Here is a 22,300-nt window from a genome sequence, read left to right on the forward strand (position 1 = left end):
TGCCCCTCTTCCAGGCCAGCTCTCTGCTGTGGCCAGGGAGTGCAGTGGAGGATGGCCCAAGTCCTTGGGCCCTGCACCCCATGGGAGACCAGGATAAGTACCTGGCTCCTGCCATCGGATCAGCGCGGTGCACCGGCCGCAGCGCGCCGGCCACGGCGGCCATTGGAGGGTGAACCAACGGCAAAGGAAGACCTTCCTCTCTGTCTCTCTCTCTCACTATCCACTCTGCCTGTCAAAGAAAAAAAAAGAAAGTCAAGGTAGGATTATAAAAGAAGGAAAATTAAATGAAAAATTAACAAAGATAAAGAAGACATTTTACAAAGGTATAACAACTATGGACTAAAAGAGTGTCCTAAAACACCTTCATGCCGTTCAGCAACTAAATCATTTCTGGAATGAACAATGTGGATAATTAGGTTAGGATAGTGCTTCTGTTAGGACTCAGGTCAAAGTCACAAAGTATGTAGTAACAATTTACACATTTTATGAGGAAAGATCGACTCTGAAACAGGGACTGTTTAAAAATCACATACTGAGATATAGCCAACATATTCAGATGGGCAGATTTGGATGAAATGAAAACTTCAGTGGAAACAAAACTAAAAGTCATAATCCTGGGGATGAACTTAGTTTTACCAATGTAAAGAGAAGAATCAATATTTCAAGGTACAACACACATTGATAGGCTAAAATGAGAAACTATAAGCAATTCAAATACCAAAATGTTCCATGCTGAATCACAAAAACGGGATTTTCAGATTAATCCAACTTGTATTGTCTCATAGAATTTAGGAAGTTGTTCTGGTTCTGTGGATCTTCAATTGCTCTTCACACAGAATATTTTCTTCTTCTTAGAAATAATGTCTTCTGAATGGCTCTGCAGTCAGCATGAAAGGGTAGGAAATGGCTTTTCAGAGTGGCTGGGCAAACATGCTTCCAAAGTGATTCATTGTATCATTTTATAATATCTCTAGATTTACACATGGAACTTCAGGGTTTCATTTTTTTGGTTCATTCTCAAGTCTATGGACTTCAGTTCCTAAGGCATCAATGGTATTTTTTCTAAGTTTAAGTGCATAGGTCTCTAGTTCTAGTGTTTCATATCTTCAATTTCATATATCACTTAGTCAAAAATCTTGTCCTTCCAAATAAAGTCTTATAACAACTCATCCATCAAAATGTACTTCTGCATTAAATCTTATTTATCTAACCTGACATCTGTGGCTTTGATGTCATAAACTGCCCTTACAGATCGATCTTTCTCCAGGAGTTCAGTACGCCATTGTACTTATTCTGGCTGTCAGGATTGCTATAGAGGCCTTCTGTGTTAGTGTGGATAAGGATTGGTGAGACCACAGCTAATAAGGTGCACACACCCAAAGAACATAGGCTGACAGAGTGAATTGCCTGCATATTCATCAAATAAAGATCACTTTAGGGATGCAGTGGGACTGAAGAAAATGAGAAAGTCAAGCAGAAGGACTACTGCAAATAACTGATAAAAGTGCCAGGGAATCTTGCTAATGAATGTGACAGTGCCCTGAGGCAAAGAAAGTATCCACATCTACTAATTTGATGTTCTCACACTAACTGGTCAATGTTCTTCATCAAAGGGCTTCTGGAAAAATGAAGAGGCAGGTAAAGGGATTTCCTTGATGACCTTGATTTTCTCCCAGAACTCCTACATCTGTTGCAGAAATATCATGGGTTCTTCCAAGTCTTTGAAAGCCTCAGCCATGTTAAAGGCCAATCATTGTTCCTGTAAGGTGGTGTTGAGTTGGTTAACCTCTGGGTCATAAGCTTGCAGAACTGCAATTTTCATGATCTCCAAGTCAGACAGGATTTCATTATCCTTTTGATCCAATGTGTGTTTCAACTTCTCAAAAAATTTCTTAATTTCATCTTAATCTTTAGTCAGTAACTGTGAGTATTTTCTCTTGCTAGTTTCCAGGTATCCAAGTGAGAAAGAGCATCTCCCCTACACGTTGTCTCAAAGCTCTGGAAGAAGAAATCAAAGGCATTCCTTTCCTGAGCATAGGCATCTTCAATAGATCAGAAGACATACTTGGTGTGGTCAGCAGGAATAGCACAGATCCCACAAATCAGCTGCATATCAGTCAGGCAGAAAACAATGAGGGACTGCCCCAAGAGTCCTTTGTACACTGGCATCTTGAGAGAAATCTTGACCTTGTTCTACTTTTCCACAATACCCATCAGGGAATAATTAACCTGCAGCCTGCTAACTCCAGCAGCTGACACTTTCTTATGGCAGGAGGGACACTTGAATGATGATAGTCTCCACAATAAATTCTGCACAGTTCCCTCTATGAGACCTTTCAGGCGCTTTTGGCAGAAGCTATGTGAGCAAGGAAAAACTTGAGGATCATCAAACAGATTGCAACAAATTGGGCACATGAGATCTTCAAGCACTACATCACATTCAGGGAGTCTCCTGTAAGTCAGAGGGCACCAAAGACAATGGTGTTTCTAGGGAAGAAATGCTATCTTCTGGTTGAGTAAGAAATACGAGCAGTTAGCAGCTCCATCAGCTCTACCAGAAGGAGTGCCTCTGGCATCATGAGGGATATGCCACACCCCCTCCAGCCATGGGGGCCATGTGATATGTGCCAGTAATGGCTGCAAGATGGATTCATGGCCCCACATTACTTCTTTATCATTTTTCAAAAGGGAACATTCCTCAGTCATTAGATGAGTCAGTGTTGTAAGAAAAGAACATGTTTTAAATTGGTTGGCTAAATGAAGATGTTTTCCCTGTTTCTTCCAGTATGACATACCCTACAGATACTAAACTCTAGACTCTTTTAGACAAAACAAAATGTAATTAAAATGTCAGTAGTTATAAGATCTATTTTTTGATTTACATCCTTATTTCACTGTTTGTCAAACATTTTTCTTCAAGCTCATTTTCTCCAAACCCTTGTATAAAATAAAACCCAATGTCCAGTTCTCATTGATCATGCAGATAATATCAACTGATTCAAACAAAGAGAGCTCTCAGAACCGTAATAGCTTAACCTCACCACACCTGCACTGCATGCAGTTCCTGAGGAACTATCAAAGTCTTCAAACATCATTGCTTGGAAACTAGTGGTTTAGATGAAATGTTTTAATCTATGTTTACTTTGCATAGTGTGATTGGTCTCCCGTTACTGATATGCCCATGTAGGAGCCATGAAGTTCAAGTTCTTGAATGATTTTCTTTGATAAAGAACATTAGAAAGTAGAAAATGTTAATGAAAATTCTTTTTTCTAATCGGATCGGTGGCTCTAGCGGCACAAATATTTTCAGCAGTGGGACAGTATTTTAAAATAAAAAGCTTAATGGAAAATCTAACATGTAAAACATATTAAGCCATTTTACATGTAAAATCATGATTTAAAATGTTAATATTCATGAGTGACCCAACCACTAATTAAGTGCAATGTAAGATATTTGCAGGTTTAAAATTACCAAACATTATATTTGCATCAGATGTTATGGTAAGTACTAAAGTTACATAGTGATGAACAAAATTAACATAACCCCACCCATATCAATCTGATAGTCCAAAAGAGAAAAACTTAAATAACAAAAGAAAAACCTATAAATCTTATGAAAAGTCAATATGTTAGACTCAACATTAAATTTATTTCTACATTTTAATGATCTAACATTAAAAATCCAAGTATAAATAAATAAGTAAAAATTATTTCTTAAAAAGTCAGCCCCTGGTATTCTCTAAGACCATTTTTCATTTAAACAAAGATGACAAAAGAAGTGTTATTCTTGAATTTATAGTAAATTCATTTACCTTAACAACAGACATTAATATGATAGTCAATGTGTTAAAAGCATTTCAATGGATACTTTCATTAGTTTCAAAAATAATTTCATAGAAAATGAATGTCAGCAAATATTTTGAACATTTTTGATAAAATGAAAATAAATGCCCCTAAACAATTTTTTTAAAGATTATTTATTTATTTATTTATCTGACAGGTAGAGTTACAGGCAGGAAGAGAGAGAGAGAGAGAAAGCTTTTTGTTCCAATGGTTCAATAACCAAATGGCCTCCATGGCCAGAGCTATGCCAATCCAAAGCCAGGAGCTAAGTCCTTCTTCCTGGTCTCATGTGGGTGCAGGGGCCCAAGCACTTGGGCCATCCTCCACTGCCTTCCTGGGCCACAGCAGAGAGCTGGACTGGAAGAGGAGCAACCAGGACTAGAACTTGGTGCCCATATGGGGTGCCGGTGCTGTGGCCAGAGGATTAACCTAGTGCAGCACCTTGCCACCCCACCCCTAAACAATTTAAAATATTGTCAATATAGTGTAAGTTTTTCTCTTAAAGAGGTACAGGGAAGACATTTTATTTCATCCTGAAGTGACAGGTAATCTCTTAGTGTTAAACTCGTACAGTAAAAATGATGCTTGTGTTCACATACATGCACTCTTGTACATATAAATGTCATGCATTTCTTCCAAAACTATGCATACTATACATAAGTAAATAAAAATAATAAATGTTATAAATATTCATTACTTATACATGCATTTTTTTAAAGTTTTTGTTTAATTAGTGACTCTCAATTTTCTTTTATTTTAAAGATTTATTTCTTTATTTGAAAGAGTTACTCAGAGAGAGATGGAGAGGCAGAGAGAGAGAGAGGTCTTCCATCCACTGGTTCACTCCCAATTGGCCACAATGGCCGGAACTGTGCTTATCTGAAACCAGGAGCCAGAAGCTTCTTTCAGGTCTCCCACATGGGCACAGGGGCCCAAAGACTTGAACCATCTTCTACTGCTTTCTCAGGCCATAGCAGAGAGCTGGATTGGAAATGGAGCAGCCAGGACTCAAACCAGTGCCCATATGGGATGCCAGCACTGCAGACAGCAGCTTTACCCACTACATCACAGCACTGGCCCCACATATACATCATTTCTATAAAGCTTTTATTTTTTTCCCAGAAAACAACTATTTCGTCTTTTGTATCAACATGTGGTACTTGTAAAACTTAGGGAGTATAATCCAATATTTCAAAACATGTATAAGTAGATCAATCAAGTAATTAGTGTTTCCATTTCAAAAAAAAAAACCAGCTTCTCGCTTAGCTGATTTTTTGTAATGTTTTTTTGGATTCAATCCTGTTAATTTCTTCTCTGGTTTTAATTATTTCTCTTCTCCTACTTGCTTTGGGTTTGGTTTGCTGCAGTTTTTCTAGGTCCTTGAGGTGCGCTGAAAGCTCATTTATTTGGTACCTTTCCAATTTCTTGATATAGGCACCTATTGCTATAAATTTGCCTCTCAATACTGCTTTTGCTGTATCCCATAAGTTTTGATATGTTGTGTTGTTGTCTTCATTTACTTCCAGAAAGTTTTTGATTTCTCTTTTGATTTCTTGAATGACCCAGTGTTCATTCAGGAGCATGTTGTTCAGTCTCCATGTGTTTGCATACTTTCTGGGGTTTCCTGAGTTGCTAATTTCCAGCTTCATCCCGCTGTGGTCTGAGAAGCTGCATGGTATGATTCTAATTCTTTTAAATTTGCTGAGACTTGCTTTATGGCCTAGTATGTGATCAATCCTAGAGAAGGTTCCATGCGCTGCTGAGAAGAATGTGAAGTCTGTAGATGTAGGGTTGAAAGTTCTGTAGATATCTGTTAGATCCATTTGGGCAATAGTGTCAATTAAATCTGCTGTTTCCTTGTTGATCTTCTGTCCGGATGATCTGTCTATTTCTGAGAGTGGAGTATTGAAGTCCCCCAGTACTATTGTATTGGAATCTAAATCTCCCTTTAAGTCCCTTAACATATCTTTTAAATAGACTGGTGCCCTGTAATTAGGTGCATATACATTTATAATAGTTACATCTTCCTGTTGAATTGAACCCTTAATCATTATATAGTGTCCCTCTTTGTCTCTCTTAACAGTTTTTGTATTAAAGTTTATTTTGTCTGATATTAATATGGCTACATCTGCTTTTTTTTGGTTTCTGTTGGCATGGAATATCTTTTTCCAACCTTTCACTTTCAGTCTGCATGCCTCTTTGTTAGAGAGATGTGTTTCTTGTAGGCAACAAATAGTTGGGTTGTGTTCTGTGAGCCAGTCAGCCAAACGGTGTCTTTTAACTCAAGAATTCAGACCATTAATGTTCAATGTGACAATTGATATGTAGTGACTTTGCCCTGCCATTTTCCCGGAAATATTTTCTAGTATATGCTTTAAGCTTCCCATGCTCTTTTACTGGTAGGTGTTCTTCCTTTCCCTTCTTTCATATTGATGGCCGTGTTTCTGTGTTTCTGAGTGTAGCACATCTTTAAGTATCTTTTGCAGGGCCGGACGAGTGGCCACAAAGTCCTTCAATTTCTGTTTGCTATGAAAGGTCTTTATTTCACCTTCATTCACAAATGAGAGCTTGGCAGGATATAATATTCTGGGCTGGCAATTTTTCTCTCTTAGCACCTGTGCTATGTCTCGCCATTCCTTCCTAGCCTGTAGTGTTTCTGATGAGAAGTCTGCTGTGAGTCTGATTGGAGATCCTCTGAGAGTAATCTGACGTTTCTCTCTTGCACATTTTAGGATCTTTTCTTTATGTTTCACTGTGGTAAGTTTAATTACCACGTGTCGTGGTGAGGATCTCTTTTGGTCATGTTTATTGGGGGTTCTATGAGCTTCCTGTACTAGGATATCTCTGTCCTTCTCCAAACCTGGAAAGTTCTCTGCTAGTATCTCACTAAAAAGGCCTTCCAATCCTTTCTCTCTCTCCATGCCTTCAGGAACTCCTAGAACCCGAATGTTGGTTTTTTTAATAGTATCCTGTAGATTCCCAACAATATTTTTTAGGTTTCTAATTTCCTCTTCTTTTCTTTGGTTTGACTGTATGTTTTCCTGTGCTCTATCTTCTAAGTCCGATATTCTCTCTTCTGCTTCACCCATTCTGTTTTTAAGGCTTTCTAATGTGTTTGTCATTTGATCTATTGAGCTCTTCATTTCATTTTGATTTCTCTTGACTATTACACTTTCCCGTTCTACTAGTTTCTGAGTTTCATTTTGACTCTTCCTTAAAATTTCATTTTCACGAGAGAGATTTTCAATCTTGTCCATTAAGGATTTCTGTAGTTCAAGGATTTGCTTTTGAAAACTTCTAAATGTTCTTATCATAAATTTTTTGAAATCCGTATCTTGCATTTCTTCTATCTCATCATCTTCATACTCTTGGCTTGGGGTGTTTTGCTTATTTGGAGGCATCATAGTGTCATCGTTGATCTTGCTCCCTCTATTTCTGTGTTTGTTACTCGGCATAGTTAATTCTTCTTGCGTCACTGTGCGTTTTTTTTTTCTTTTCTTTTTTTTTTTTTATACTGTGTCCCTGTTAAGTGGACTGCCTGCTGTTGGAGGAGCCTTGGAGGCTTGAGATGGGTGTGGCCTGAGAGCTCTGCCTGGTTCTTCCTGGTTAAGGGTGTGCAAAGGTGACACCCTCAGGTTATGCGTGGTAAATCTCTCTTTTTATTTATTTATTTATTTTATTTATTCAGGGGGTAAGTAACACCGCAGGGCAGGGCTGTGCAGCATTGATGGTATTTAGCTTCCAGTCTTTGGCTCCTCTGGACTCCCACTGGGTTGCCTAGGCTACTGAATTGTAGTGACTCAGTTCCTTAACTCTCCCCCATTGATATGTAAATCCAAAGAGGAGGCCTGCTCTTTGTCTCTTGGGAATTCTTCAAGTGTTGCAGCCTTGTAACCTTTGCAAGGTTAGGGGGAAGAGAAACCCCGAAGCTTTTTTTTTTTTCCTTCTTTCCGGTAGTGAGTTTGCTGCACTTTCCGGCCCCCCTCTAGATTCTGACCCCCGTTTCCCCACCAATGTCTCGGGTTATTGAGCTCACCTCCCCTTCCAGCGCCGATGTGTGGACTCGGAGCCCTGAGCGTCCCAAGTCTCCCCGCTGTTGTCTGTGTGGCGTGCACTCCCCTTGGAGCACTGTCGCGTAGACCCTCTAGTGTTTCCATTTCCTTATAGTTTTTTTCTAAGCTCATCAGCTCCTCCCCTCTAATTGTTCATATAGTATACAATGCAATATTGTGATCTATAGTTACTTTGCTGTACTGGGAAAGCTAAGAACTGATTATTCCTATATAACTAGATTTTCATAACTATTACCTGATGTCATCTGCCCCTCTTCCTTCATCTTTATTTTAATTAAAATTATTTTAGAATTAAAATATTTTAATTTTAAAATTGGTTATCTTCTATAATGACTCCAATTCTAACTTTCTCACAAGCATACTAGTATTTTAAAGCTGAATATCATATGATTATTTTGTATATGGAAAATATAAAAACACCATTGCCTCCACCTTGCAGTGCTGGTACACTGGGTTCTAGTCTCAGTTGGGGCACTGGATTCTGTCCCAGTTGCCCCTCTTCCAGGCCAGCTCTCTGCTGTGGCCAGGGAGTGCAGTTAGGGATGGCCCAAGTCCTTGGGCCCTGCACCCCATGGGAGACCAGGATAAGTACCTGGCTCCTGCCATTGGATGAGCACGGTACGCCGGCCGCAGTGTGCCAGCTTCAGCGGCCATTGGAGGGTGAACCAACGGCAAAGGAAGACCTTTCTCTCTGTCTCTCTCTCTCTCACTGTCCACTCTGCCTGTCAAAATAGATAAATAAATAAATAAATACCATTGGTACTCCAAGATGTGCAATAAGTATTGTCATTCTGACTGCATTTTTAAATATAAAGACATGTAAACATGTAATTTCTTTATTTTCTACTGTGAGGCACACAAGTATGCCTCTATTTTTACTCATCTTATCCTAGAAGAAATAGATAAATTCTTGGACACTTACAACATACTTAAATTGAGCCATGAAGATGTAGAAAACCTAAACAGACACATAACAAAGACAGAAATTGAATTAGTAATGAAGACCCTCCCAACAAAGAAAAGCCCTGGACTGGATAGATTCACTGCTGAATTCTACCAAATACTTAAAGAACTAACCAATTCTTCTGAAAATTTTTAATAAATTGAAAGGGAAAGAATCCACCCAAATTCTTTCTATGAAACCAGCATCACCTTAATTGTTAAAGCTGAAAAAGATGTAACAGAAAAAGAGAATTACAGACCAATTTCCCTGATGAACATAGACACAAAAATTTTCAACAAAATTCTGGCCAATTGAATCCAACAACACGACAAAAAGATCATTCGCCTGAACCAAATGTGATTCATTCCTGGTATGCAGGGATGGTTCAACATTTGCAAATCAATGTGATACATCACATCAACAAATTGAAGAACAAAAACCATATGCTTATTTCATTAGATGCAGAGAAAGCATTTGACAAAATACAACACCCTTTCATGATGAAAAATCTAAGCGAATTGGGTTTAGAGGAACATTCTTCAACACAATCGAGGCAATTCATAACAAACCCACGACCAACTCATACTGAATGGGGAAAAGTTGGAAGCACTCCCATTAAGATCCAGTACCAGTCAGGGATGCCCACTCTCACCATTGCTATTCAATATAGTACTGGAAGTTTTAGCCAGAGTCATAAGGCAAGAAAAGAAATCAAAGGGATACAATTCAGGAAAGAGGATGTCAAACTATCCCTATTTGCAGATGACATGATTCTATATATAGAGGACCCAACAGAATCCACTAAGAGGTTACTGGAACTCATAGAAGAGTTTGATAAAGTAGCAAGATATAAAATCAATACACAAAAACCAACAGCCTGTGTATACACAGACAATGCCATGGCTGAGAAAGAACTTCTAAGGTCAATCCCATTCACAATAGCTACAAAAAAGTCAAATACCTTGGAATAAACTTAACAAAGGATGTCAAAGATCTCTACAATGAAGATTACAAAACATTAAATAAAGAAATAAAAGAAGACACAAAAAATGGACAAATTTTCCATGTTCATGGATTGGAAGAATCAATACATCAAAATGTCCATTCTTCAGAGAGTAATTTACAAAGTCAATGTGATACCAATCAAAATACCAATGTCACTCTTCTCAGATCTAGAAAAAATGGTGCTTAAATTCATATGGATCCACAGGAGACTTTGAATAGCTAAAACAATCTTATACAACAAAAACAAAGTTGGAGACATCACAATACCATACTTTAAGACATCATACAAGACAATTATAATCTAAACAGCCTGGTACTGGTACAAAAACAGATGGACAGATCAGTGTAACAGACGAGAAACACCATAAATCAATCCAAACATCTACAACCAACTTATATTTGACCAAAGAGCTAACCAATCCCTGGAGGAAGGGCAGCCTCTTCAACAAATGCTGCTGGGAAAACTGGATTTCCACATGCAGAAGTATGAGACAAGACCCCTACCTTACACCTTACACAAAAATCCACTCAACATGCATTAAAGATATAAATCTATGATCTGATTTCATCAAATTATTAGAGAACATTGGGGAAACCCTGCAAGACATTGGCCAGGCAGAGTTCTTGGAAAAGACCCTGGAGGCACAGGCAGTCAAAACCAAAATTAGCACACAGGATTACTTCAAATTGACAAGTTTCTGTATGACAAAAGAAACAGTCAAGAAAAAGAAGAGGCAACCAACAGAATGGGAGAAATTATTCACAAATTATTCAACTGATAAAGGATTAATAACCAGAATCTAAGAGATCAAGAAACTCCACAACAACAAAACAATCAACCCAGTTAAGAGATGGGCCAAGGACTTAAACAGACATTTTTCAAAAGAGGAAATCCAAATGACCAACAGACACATGAAAAAAGGTTCAGGATCATTAGCTATCATGGAAGTGCAAATCAAAACCACAATGAGGCTTCACCTCACTCTGTTTAGAATGGCTTTCATACAGAAATAAACAAACAATAAATGATGGTGAGGATTTGGGGGAAAAGGTACACTAATTCACTGTTGGTGGGAATGCAAACTGGTAAAATCACTATAGAAGACAGTTTGGAGATAGTTCAGAAATCTGAATATAGTCCTATCATATGACCCAGCCATCCCATTCCTTAGAATTTACCCAAGGGAAATGAAATCAGCCATCAAAAGAGTTATCTGCACTTTCATGTTTATTGCACCTCAATTCACAATAGCTAATATATGGAATTAACAACCTAGTCACCCATCAATGGAAGATGGGTCATTTGCAACAAAATGGATGAATCTGGAAAAATCATACTTAGTGAAATAAGGCAGTCCCAAAGGGACAAATACCATATGTTCTCCCTATTCTGTGACAACTAACAGAGCACCTAAAAGGAAACCTGTAGAAGTAAAATTGATACGATGAGAAGCAAAGACTTGAACAGCCCTTGTCTTGAATGTCAAGGAACAGCTTATTATCTCATTTTTTTCTACATAATACCATTGGTTGTACTCTTTACTTAAAATAGAATTAATCATAGGTGTATTAATTCAATGGAAAATATATCCCAGTAAAAAATAAGGGTGGAAATAAGAGAGATACAAGCTGTACAGTTTGGAGCACATTCCCACAGACTTACCTAAGGGTAAACCTAAAAATGTGCCATGAGACTCTCAATCTCATTAAGCTGGATGGCTTCAATGCCACCTTATGTATTACAGTGATTATATTAAGTGCATAATTGATCATATAGATAGGGTTAAGTGTCAAAGGGATCAAATAAATAAGACCAAGTGTCTGGTAATAACAATAGATAGAATTAAAAAGCAGAGATGTTCCAACATGGGAAGCAGACCGCACAGCGGACTCATAGTATGAGAAATGCCCTAAACAGCACTCTGACCTCAGAATCAGCCCTTAAGGCATTCAGATCTTCCTAAAAAGCCCATGAGAGCATTTCAGGTATGGAGAGCCAAGACATTGTGGCAAAAAATGTTCTACATGAAGGATCTGTGTGAGTGAGATCCCATTGGAAAGAAGGGGCCATCAAAGAAGGATGTACTTTTCTCTGAAGAGAGGAGAGAACTTCCACTTTGCTTATGGCCCTGTCTAAATATTGCTGGAGTTTGTCGACTCAAAAGACTTCCATAGACTTTGCAGCTCATGTGAAGAGACTCAGGTGATCATTGACACCATAAATAAGAGTTAATTGTTCAATCAACAACTGGAGTCCTGTGCACTTAACTCCCCATGTAGGACCTCTGTCTTTAATGAGTTGTACTATGATAATTAATTGCAAAACTTGTTTTCAAACAGTACTGTATACTGTGTGCATGTGTGTACAAATTGTTTAAATCTTTACTTAGTACAGAGTCGGTCTTTTATATATAAAGTTAATTAATAATGAATCTTAATGAAGAATGGGATGGGAGAGGGAGTAGCCAGTGGGCTTGGAGGGCAGAAATGGGGAGGAAGAACCACTATATTCTTAAAGCTGTACTATGAAATTTGTATTCATTAAATAAAAGCTTTCTTTTAAAAAAGAGACTATTGGAACTCCCAGATGTGCTTGATAAAGTAGCAGGATATAAAATCAACACACAAAAATTATCTTCCTTTGCAAATGCAGACAATACCACAGCTGAGAAAGAACTTGTAAGATCAATCCCAATAGCTGCAAAGACAGGCAAAGACAGGTGGCAACATATCAAAAGTCACTGCACAGGTGGCTGAGATGACAACTCCACCACCACAAACACAAAACCCACCACCTAAACCCATTGGCACTTGGGGACCAACCTGATCAGAGCAACTCAGGAATGCCTGGTTTACAGGTGGCTCAGCCTTGGTAGACCCTGGAAAGGTGCAGCCTGTAGACCCTCAGATAGAATGATCCTGACAAAAGAGGGAATAGACAATTCAGCACAACATGCAGAAACGCTTGCAATTTGGTTAGCAGTAGAAAAAAACAATCCAAGAAGGACACAAACACATTTACATTTGCAATAATTCACAGTGCTCATACAATGCAGTCACAATTTCGCCTAGTAAATGGAAGAAAAATAATTGGCAAATCTGTGGTAAAGATATATGGTCCAATGAGACATGTGCTAGGATATCTGAGTCCAAATAAACTTAAAATAATGATTTAACAAACTTAAAATAATGATTACTCATGTAGATGCCAGTACTAATAAACCCAATCATGAAGCACAATACAATGAGGTGGTAGACAGATTTAGATCAAATAGCAACTATTAAGCTAAAAAAAAAACCCTAATAATTGGTAAATTAACATACCTAAATTGAAAATCACTAAACAAAATTGAGACTATAAAGTAAAAATACACTAAAATTAAAGAAAAATCCAAATGGAAAATAGTTAATACTGATCCATTAGAGATAACAAAAGAAACTCTTCAATTACATCAATGGCTAGGACATATAGGAACACATGCAATGTACAAATGGGTTCCTGATTGAAACCTACCCATTACGTAGCAACAGTGTAAGAATGCTATTAAAATGTGTACAGATTGTCCAAATATATCACCAAGATTTATACACAGAGAACCACCATTAAATTATAAAATTAGAACATTTAGTTGTTTACTACAAATAGACTTTATAGATCCATTACTCAAGCTCCAAAAGAAATATGCATGTACAATAGTAGACACTGAAACAGGACTGGAAATTGCTAGAGAATGCAAACACCCAAACCAGGACAACACTATTAGTATTTACGGACATGGATTTCACTCTTGGGAGTCCCAATAGTGATTGAAAGTGATCAAGGATCCCACTTTATGGGATATAAAAGATGGGCAGAAAATTTTGACATCATATGGAACTGGGGCTGGTGCTGTGCCGCCATGGGTTAACATCTTGGCCTGAAGCACTGGCATCCCATATGAGTGCCGGTTTCTAGTCCTGACTGCTCAACTTCCTATCCAGCGCTCTGCTATGGCCTGGACAAACAGTAGAAGATGGCCCAAGTCCTTGGGCCTCCGCACCTGCATGGGAGACCTGGAGGAAGCTCCTGGCTCCTGGCTTCAGATTGGTGCAGCTCCGGTCATTGAGGCCAATTGAGGAGTGAACTATTGAGTGCAAGACCTCTCTCTTTCTCTCTCTCTCTCTTTTTCTCTCTCTCTCTGTCTCTCTGCCTCTCCTTTCTCTTTGTAACTCTGACTTTCAAATAAATCAATCAATAAAAAATAATATGGAACTACCATATGGCATATAATCCACATGCTAGTGGTAACATAGAAAGGTTTAACAGATGAATTAAACCTGAAATACTTCAAGACAATAATAATAAAAAAAATTGCAAAATGTCCTAGACATTGCAGTTTTTGAATTAAACTCCAGAACAAGAATAAACACAGAACACCCACATAAAGCATAACACAAAATGCCAATGATTTATTAGAAGTAACACCACAACAAAATTCAAAACACAAAGTCAAACCTTATAAGTTAGTTTAAAAAAACATTTAAGGATCAAATGTTACCCTCACAAGAAATTATAGCTAACAGACCAGGAAACACATACTGGACTACAAGCAATAAAGAACAATTAAAACTCCCAAGGAGAGATGAGTTAATATTTGTTGTAAACTCAGGTCAATACTCTTGTGCTGGGGCTAGCACTGTGGTGCAGCAAGTTAATGCCCTGGCCTGAGGTGCCAGCAAGCCATATGGGCACCATTTGAGACCCAGCTGCTCCACTTCTGATCCAGGTCACTGCTGTGGCCTGGGAAGGCAGTGGAAGATGGCTCAAGTCCTTGGGCCCCTGCACCCATGTGGGAGACCCAGAGGAAGCTCCTGGCTCTTGGCTTCAGATCGGCACAGCTCCAGCCATTTTGGCCAACCAACGGATGGAAGACCTCTCTCTCTTTCCTGCCTCTCCTCTCTCTGTGTAACTCTGACTTTCAAATAAATTAATAAATCTTTAAAAAAAAAAAAAAACTTGTGCTTATCTGAAGTAGGATCATGCCAGGAAATAGCCAACCCAACCTGGATCCATCAACAATACAGGCCATCACTACCTTCATAAAACCATTACTGCCCTTGGATGGATTTATGACAACCAACTACTAGACATCCTGGTGAGTATCCTGCACAAGAGTCCAACCTCAGAGTTTGAGCCCAACATCTTCAACATTTACACTGACACAGACATTAAATTTAACACTCAATAACACTGATCTACCCTGATGATGGGATGCCAATCTGCCTGTGCAACCCCATGAGATCAACTTCAAGGTTCTTCCAAACATACTTCCTACAATATATACAACCTGTTTAACCTTTACTGTGGTTGTCCTGTCTTGACATTAACATTTTATGAACAGTCAGTGAACAGCAGTGACTGGTAGAGAAAGCTCATCTCCAACTACACCTTCTGTTTGATCAAAACCTTAAAAGAATAAAATTCAATGGATATTAATAATTGGACTATAATCAGTACAAACCCATATACATATATGGTAGAACTGCAGAGCCCAGATGGAATTATACAAAGATTCCATTCATCACCTTTTACACTGGATCAATTCCCAATTGGATACACAACCCAGGAATGTGAATAAAGAGCCCAGGAGTGTATGGAAACAGATGAAAATTATGAAGATTTCATCTTGATTGATGATGAGACAGATGGCATTGGTATAAATCAAGAATAGTTCATCAAAAATATAATAACCTATAATGATGACTTACTTCCACAATTAAATATTCATCATCTCACCATTGTATACCAATTATTGGGATGACCAATCAGAAGACATCTTGACAAACTTTACTACTGCTCCTGAGACAGAAACAGAATAGTATGAGATGCCTCATCATTTCCTATATTATCCTTCAATTTCTTCAAATTTCAATCTCAAGCCCCCCGTCCCATATTTCACCACCAACCCTGCTACTCCAATCTACAATCATACTGACAATCTGGAAACATCTTGATGAAAATATTACCAAAGTGGCTGGGCACTTTGATCATAAATAGCTTGCCAAAAACATCTCTTATAACATTAATAACTTTTATGCCAAATATGCCTTCTGCTTTTATGTAAGTCAGTATGTTTATACAGAACAATGCAAAGAATACTGCAAAGCAAATAGAAGATATAGTGTCTGGCAAGCAGAGTTTTGGCCAGTGAACAATTTGGCAGAGCTTTGACAAGATGCAGCAGATCCACTCAGCCATCACTTGCAATAAGCCATTGTTGCCCAAGAGGATGGAAAGCAGTTGTGAGGCTTGATTTTTATCCCCTCTCTGGGGTAGGTGGGCAGTGATTGTGATCTAGGGCATCCTCAATCACAGGCCCATCCTTTTTGGGTGTCACCAACCAGAAGTTGGTTTTGGGTGTGGCCAATGGTGTGATAGAAGCCTTCTGAGTGAGACCAATTGTGATACGGTAAAGTGGGTGGAGTAAAGTAGTGGCCAGCTGGTTGGCTGCTTCTTTATGATGTAATGTTCTTCTGTCCTTATCGTGCTGACAAGCTGTGTCTGTTTCTGGCAGAAGATCTGGGCAGTTCCTCGTGCTTAGTAGCATTAGCTAAAGTAACTCAATCTTGGTTTGATTTTTCTCTTTCTTTTTGGGCTAGTGGTGCTCTGTAACTCTTTTGGGACTCCTGCAGGATTCCCTACAATGTGCCAGCAGGAGTTGTTTATTTTGAAATTGGAGATATAGATTCAATGGGGATCCTTGAGAAGACAAAGTGGGAAAGCCACACTCAATTGTTGCTGACTTCCCTTTGTCAATTCAATTCCTCTGTCTGAATTAATGTTATACCTCCCACATAGTGATTAGCGCTTGTAATTTCAAGCCGCTTATCAATGACCTGAGTACTAATACATATTTTGTGTTAAATCTACAAAAATGTATATAATGTAGCTGCTGTGGTAAACATAAAAAGAGTGATAATCAGAGTGGAATTGACTGAGGATCTTACAAGACTTAAGATCCAAGTCAATCTTGTAATAATCATTAATGAAAATATATACATTCATGCATCTCATGTCTGATTATATTTAGTCCTATATTAATTCATTTAATATTCTTTAGAAACAGACATAGATAAGATAAATACCACTTTCCTCTTCACCATCCACAGAAAACCTGCTCCCTGAGTTAATCATTCTATTAAGTTTAGTTTTCTCAAGCATTTTTAGCCATGTCTACATATAGAATGCATAACAAAGATGAGAATTCTCATTTTATGCATACTTGATTTTGGAATATTAGTGTATAAAGTGTTACATGAATTCAAATAATTAAATGTACATGTTTTAAAATGATCTGAAATACAAATTTTTAATTACTTATGGAGATATTATGTTCACTTAATTATCATGTAACTTTTCCATTCAGAGTGTACAATTGAGTGGTTTTAACAGATATATGGAATCATGATGGCTGTCAATTAAGAACACATTTACCACTTCAGCTACAAACTCAGTACCCTATAACTGTTCCTTAATGATGGCTTCATCCCTCCAACCTGAACTAAACACAAATCTAGTTAGTTTTTTTCATAGAATTTTGTACTGTGAACATCCCATTTGATGGATGCAGGTATCCAAGAGTTCTCATGCCCAATGTGGAGCCCATCCACAAGTTGGGCCTGGGGCCCACCTCACAATTGCACTCACAGTGCACAGGAACAGCAACAGGCCCATGGAAAGGAGGAGAAGTAGAGATGATTTCTCACATCCAAGGTATCCAGTCAACTGGCAGAAAGGAAAACTTCCCATTCTTGGCTTCACACAATTGGACTGCAGTTTACTGACAATGATTCAGGAGAGGAGAGGGAAAGAGAAAATCTAAATTCAAATATCACTGAATTTCCATGCTGTTACTTAATCTCAGAAGATTTTAAAAAAAAGATTTATTTATTTTGAAAGGTAAAGTTACAGAGAGTCAGAGGCAGAGAGAGAGAGAGAGAGAGAGAGAAAGTCTTCCATCCACTCATTCACTCTCCAGATGGCTGCAACTACCAGACATGCACTGATCCAAAGCCAGAAGGCAGGAGCTTCTTTCAAGTCTCCCAAGAGGGTTCAGGGGCCCAAAGGCTTGGGCCATCCTCTACTGCTCCCCCAGACCATAGCAGAGAGCTGGATCAGAAGTGGAGCTTTACCCACTATGCCACAGCACCAGCCTCAATCTTAGTAGATTTTAGCAGTTATGTTTTCATTCACGGCTGTTTTTGAGACCATTTAAAGAGCATTTAGAGGGTTGGATTTCTGTTTATATTTAAGGAATTTTCACCAATTTAAGAATAATGTAGGTCTATATAACTACTTGCTGGCCTATAAGAAATCTTTATAAAGATCTTTCAATTGTAATGAATTGTAATGAACAAGTAATTCATGAATTACTTGTAATTGTCATACAGTAATGACACATTAACTCTGACAATTAACATCATCAATCAATTGTCAATATCCTGAGAGTCACATTGTTATTGACATCCTTTGGAGGCTTTGAGGAAGCCAAAGTGTCATATGTGTTGTTATACTTCAGCAATTAAAAAATTCTAGAGGCCAGAGTTCTGGTGTAGCAGGTAAAGCCGCCGCCTGTGGTGCTGGCAACCCATGTGGGTGCCAGTTCAAGTCCTGGCTGCTCCACTTCCAATCCAACTCTCTGCTATGGCCTGGGAAAGCAGTGGAAGGTGGCCCAGGTCCTTGGACCCCTGCACCCATGTGGGAGACCTGGAGGAAGCTCCTGGCTCCTGGCTTTGGATCGGCACAACTCCGGCCATTGCAGACAGTTGTGGAGTGGACCAGCAGATGGAAGATCTCTCTATCTCTCTGCCTCCCCTTCTCTCTCTGTGTAGCTCTGACTTTCAAATAAATAAATACATCTTTAGAAAAAAATTCTGTACTAGTCACCCCAAGTTCATTGAATTAGTAAAATTCATTCACGTATTTAAAACACCTTTGACAATAATTTTGAAAACCTTAGATGATACATAAAATTTCAAGGAATTGAAAATTCATTGATAATGAAGTATGAACTTAATTTAATAGGTAATGAAAAGATAAACGAGAGAATATGCCAAAATTTTAGTTGCATCAATAGATTATGCCTTTTTGGATTGTTTCTTTCCTATGTGTTCTATAATCCTAATGGCTAATTTAGAGCAACAAGTTAAAATTTGCAAGGTCTTTAAGAAAACATCTCTCATGTAGACTAGTCTGTATTGATGTAAGGCATGATTTCTAGAAATCATGTATTTGAAATCATGTATTCTAATGTTTAATTTTTAGGAACAATGAATGGTGGATGCATATATATGTGTAACTGCAGATTTTATTACCATTTTTCTACTTCTCATCACAGTTAATTGTTCCCTAATTTCATCATATCAGATATTATATTGATTTTACCTATACAAAACACTTAGACATCCCATACTGGTTTGTGTATGTGTATACAAGTGTAAGTGTCTGTGTGTGTATGTGTGTTCATGCAGGTGCCATATAAGACAGCGATTGTATTGAAAATGCTGTGAGGAGCCCTACTCCTAACTTCAAATATTCAGTCCTCCTTAGAACTGCCCACCTCTGAGGCAGAGCAGTGGGTCCCTTTTCATTGTTCTGGGCTGAACTGTTTGTCCTCAAAATTCATATCTTGAAACACTAATCCCAGGGGCCAGCATCATGGCACAGGTTAATCCTCTGCCTGTGGCACCGGCATCCCATATGGGCACCAGTTCTAGTCCCACCTGCTCCTCTTCTGATCCCGCTCTCAGCTATGGCCTGAGATAGCAGTGGAGGATGGTCAAGTCCTTGGGTCCCTGCACCCACATGGAAGACCAGGAAAAAGTACCTGGCTCTTGGCTTCAGATCGGCGCATCTCTGGTTATTAAAAAAAGAAAAGAAACACTAATCGCAAATTAAACTATTTACCAATAAAACAATTAAATAGGTAGTTGAGTTTTTTTCCCCCCTCTCATTCTGGTGTGTTGAATTGATTTTGTCTCTTTGCTGCAAAAGGGAAATGGAAAGTTTTATTAAAAGCTGTGAGATGTTTTTATACTCTCTTTCAAAATATGGAAATGCATATTAGTCATATTTAATGTGAAAGAGTTCTGAAGTACAATGTAGTAAGCAGAAACTGGTAGGATCTTTAAGTCAAAATGGAAAATGATCTACTAATTCGAATCATATATTACTAAGTGTGATTTACCCTACCAGAGGAAACCTCCATGGTGTTTCTCACTGTTTCCTTCAGAGAAGTAGTCATTATTCAAAGATGTAGAAATACACATATTGCTAATAAGTTTCAAATGCCTGATTAAGGAATGGGAGAATTAATTTCTTGGTAGCTGTCAAATCACTGGACCGAAAACTCAGAAATAATTGACCTCTTCAAACCAAACCAAGAGATGCTGTAAACACTCAAAGGGCAAGCTCTGAGACCTGGGGCCCTTTGTGTCACTTCTTAGGAGCAGGTGCCAGGGTGTGCTCAGCCATCCCCGTCCCCACACACCAGTGGGTCTGTAACAGTAAGTCCTTTCTCAACAGGTGATATTTGCAGCATGATGTGCATGTGTGATTAGAGCCAACTGCGGTTGATTGGTTGCTAACTAAAAGGCTAGAGCTCAAGAGCAGCATGCAGGAGAGCAGTGGGCATGTGGAGTGGTGTCATCACAGAGAAGGGGCTGTGCTGGTGGGTTCTGCTGCCATCTGGAAGAAGTCAGTACACTGTAATTACCGCTTAGCCAGTGACAGTCTGTTGCATCCAGAGCCGAAAACTTGCCCAGATGTGATTTTTATAATAAAGGTGATATGCCAAATAACTTTTTAAAAAAAGATTTATTTATTCAAAAGTCAGAGTAACACAGAGGAGAGGCAGAGAGAGAGGTCTTCCATCTGATGGTTCACTTCCCAATTGGCCATAATGGCCGGAGCTGTGCCAATCAGAAGCCAAGAGCCAGGAGCTTCTTCTGTGTCTCACTTGTGGGTGCAAGGGCCCAAGAACTTGAGCCATCTTCTACTGCTTTCCCAGGCCATAGCAGAGAGCTGAATCAAAAGTGGAGCAACTGGGTCTTAAAGTGGCTCACATAAATGATGCTGGCACTTCAGGCCTGGGCGTTAACCGACTGCCTGTTATTAAAATAGTGCACTCAGAGAATTTCATCATGACAGCCTCCATTTTGGACTACACCTTCAGCACTGTAAGTTTCTACAGCACCAACAGCAGTGTGGGCCATGAAGGATTCTTGCTGGGAGAGATAAGAGGGAACTTTCAGCATCAGTGAGTCATGCATTAGAAAGAAAGAATTTCTGCAAATAATTTAAATCCATAACCATCAGCTTTGTTCAAAACTTCATTTTCTGTAACTGTGAAAATGAAATTAAGGGAGAGATTTGAGACAGAATTCTTAAAGATATGTGAAAGAAGGTTACTGAGTGGTACATAACTTGGCAAACCTGCAGGTTTTATATAAGGAACAGATCACCCATAAACAGCTCACTCACACCACCAGAGTGCCCAATCTTGGCTTCCTTCTCTTCAGCTTCACCTCCACTATCAGCAATTTTATTCCTGTTTTAGAATTTAGGCTCTCTTTAGTTCAATTTGAAGGTATAATCAGAGGATATCACTACTCCCAATCTAGGTAATACTAGCAAGCAAAAACACAGTGTCTTCAGTGTCAAACACTGTTCAGTATTATGCCAAACTTATTAAAGAACATGATACAGGAATTTTTACAATGATGGAATAATAAAAATCATTAGAGCAATTTATCAGGTTTATAGTGCACACAAAAAGAAAGTGCTGTCAGGGTGTCAAATGTAGAGCACAGTGTGCAAATTGTTGAGTATTATCAGGGAGAAGTGAAAAAATTAAGACAAATCATGCTGGGTAAAAGTATATGGGAACAAGATTTCAGCAGGCAATGTTAAGCAGGGAATCACCACATAGAAGTATGCAATCATTGTTTATTCAATGGATGCCCTAGTCTGGGTTCACAGCTGGGAGGTAGAAATACACTTGGAGATGCAGAGGTCCCTTATCCTCTTCAGGATGAGTTTTACCCAACCAAGACAGTATTCTCAGTCATTCTCACATGGAAGCAAGTGTCTTTTTGCCTTTATCTCAGCTGTGGGCTCTTTCAATTATGCTTCCTCCACTGCTGGACTTAAGTATCCTGTAAGTGGAGCAGATTTTCTTCCCCAGAAGAGCAGCTAGGGACAACAGTGGGGAATCAGGTGTCAATGATTGTAAAAATTTAATCGACCCTACAGAGCCCTCTAGTGGTGAATAGTCACATTCAAATGATTCATGACCCATTATTATAGCCCAATGAGGACCCCAGCAACACTCAGACCTCCCAGAGTTAATTCAACCAAAGAGGCTCTCCAGTTAGCACACCTTCTCTTGCTTGTTAT

At 38.7% G+C, this 22,300-nt stretch overlaps 1 long non-coding RNA gene and 1 pseudogene across 1 annotated transcript in view; both read right to left on the reverse strand.

Moving 5' to 3' along the window:
* LOC149123280 (uncharacterized) overlaps positions 1–22,300 on the reverse strand; it is a 264,057-nt gene that overhangs the window by 232,899 nt on the left and 8,858 nt on the right. The window lies entirely within an intron of this gene.
* LOC100345477 (E3 ubiquitin-protein ligase TRIM13-like) overlaps positions 1,430–22,300 on the reverse strand; it is a 28,061-nt pseudogene continuing 7,190 nt past the window's right edge.

This window comes from Oryctolagus cuniculus, chromosome 12 (genome assembly GCF_051225735.1).
Source record: "Oryctolagus cuniculus isolate XC-2025 breed Fujian yellow rabbit chromosome 12, ASM5122573v1, whole genome shotgun sequence".
NCBI classification, from domain to species: Eukaryota; Metazoa; Chordata; class Mammalia; order Lagomorpha; family Leporidae; genus Oryctolagus; species Oryctolagus cuniculus.